Source organism: Heterodontus francisci, chromosome 34 (assembly GCF_036365525.1).
Source record: "Heterodontus francisci isolate sHetFra1 chromosome 34, sHetFra1.hap1, whole genome shotgun sequence".
Taxonomy (NCBI): Eukaryota; Metazoa; Chordata; class Chondrichthyes; order Heterodontiformes; family Heterodontidae; genus Heterodontus; species Heterodontus francisci.
This window is the reverse complement of record NC_090404.1, coordinates 40,686,007-40,687,827: the sequence shown is the minus strand read 5'-3', so window position 1 is coordinate 40,687,827 and position 1,821 is coordinate 40,686,007. Positions and strand designations below refer to the sequence as shown.

General features: G+C 42.3%; 1 pseudogene; it reads right to left on the bottom strand.

Annotated features, from left to right (window-relative positions):
* Nucleotides 1-260: 260 nt before the first annotated feature.
* LOC137349441 (U2 spliceosomal RNA) lies at nt 261-369 on the bottom strand (annotated as a pseudogene).
* Nucleotides 370-1,821: the final 1,452 nt, after the last annotated feature.

The following is a 1,821-nucleotide window of genomic DNA, read 5'->3' as shown; positions in this document are numbered from 1 at the left end:
CCCCTTTCTCCTTGAACGCCTTCAGGAACTTGATGCATCCCGCCACATTCCGGAAAGTCACGTCGAAGTATCCACTGCTGGGGAAATCCTGCAGGCAGAAGACGTCCGTCGCTTGAAATCCGCAGCAATCGAAGAGAATTTTCTTGATGAAGAAGGTGCGATCGACCGGTGCATCTCCTTTCTTATCCTTCACGACCACCCGAACGGTGTTGCGCACTCCCTGGCCCGAAGCTCGAAAATTGGTTGCAGCCATTTTACTCAAAGCTTCCCCAGGATCAAAAGGCAATGATCATGGTCTCTTCTCAATCAAATAAGCACTGATAAGAACAGATACTACACTTGATCTTAGCCAAAAGGCCGAGAAGCTTAAAATGGTTTTGATCTTGGTAAACTCCAATTGCACAAGTTCTGCCATCTCACAACCCATTACAGCCAAATATACTTTCTTGCCTTGTGCCCTTTCCTTTTGATCTCATGACAATGAGGAAATTCAGTGAGAAGTTTTCTTGTCATTTCTATCACCAGATTTGGAACCTGTTGAATGACATTTTAAATGGTGCCAACCCTTTACTGCAGCTCAGCTCATCAAACATTCACTGTTATCATTGGCCTATTCGGTATCTTCTTGCACTACATCTGCTGAACAACATTACTTTCTTGTAGCTCCACTTTCTTCACATTGAAAACCTGTCAGAAATATGCAGTTTCAAAGCTAAGCAACTTGTAAAAGATTGGAAGAAGAGGATGACAGTGTCTAATTGCGAATGGGAACAACTCTTGTATATTCATGCGTTCAGTATCTGGAAGAAGCAGGAAGATGAGATCCTGTTGCTTATTTATCCTGTTATCTGTGAAACCCATCGTTTCTCAATGTCCTGCATCTTTCATTCCCACTCCCTGCTTTCCAGGTCAAGCTGGCTTTCACAAATTTGGTCTGTTTGCATCAAGCAGCTCATTCACCTGCAAGCTGGAGGAGCAGAGGGAGCTGGAGGAAAAGCAGTGATAGAAGCAGAAGGAGATGCCACATGAAACTAACAGGATTTGATGTGTGTCAGTTGTTTCTGCTGATATATGACAGCCCATGTGTTTCCTTGCACATTTCACAGGAGCCGCATTGATTCTGTTGTTGCGTTTTGGAAATTGAAACTTGTACATCCGCAGCTTGTGGTTCTATTTCAAGTTACTGTCCATTTAATGCTTATGCCTTCATCACTCAGTGCTGTCATTACCTGGATAAATCATTTCTGTTCAAACTAAACACTCCATTTTGTATGAGAAACATCTCTGTGGTGAAAGTAGACTGAAGTGAAGGAACAGGAATAGCAGCGCATGTCAGTTAACTTGCCGGGTAGCGCAGTCAATTCCCTGGTGGTCTTGCTGTGTTTATTGCTTTTATATAGCAATAAGGAACCAAACAATCTTCAGTTGAGTTGTCATAAACTGTGAGTTCTTTATTGGTATAGTAACACATTTACAGGAGAGCTTGTCTCACTCATGTGACCAGGTGTCACGTTCAACTCCAGTGAACTGATCACGTGTTGTTGTGACATCACTTCCTCTGATGGTGTATAGCATTTAAACTGTAAAATCCATATCACAACATCCCCTTTCCTGAAATGGAGACACATAAAAGACAACTATGTAAATAATGGAGTGAAATGACTTTTAAAAATATTTACACACACATTGACGATGATGTTCTTCAGTCTCTGAATCATACAGGCGGTCTGCTGACTCAAACTGATCTTGTGAAAATGTAGTTTCATGGAGAACTGGACTTCTCAGCCTTCTTGACTTGACTTTCATGTGTGGTGGGGCAGG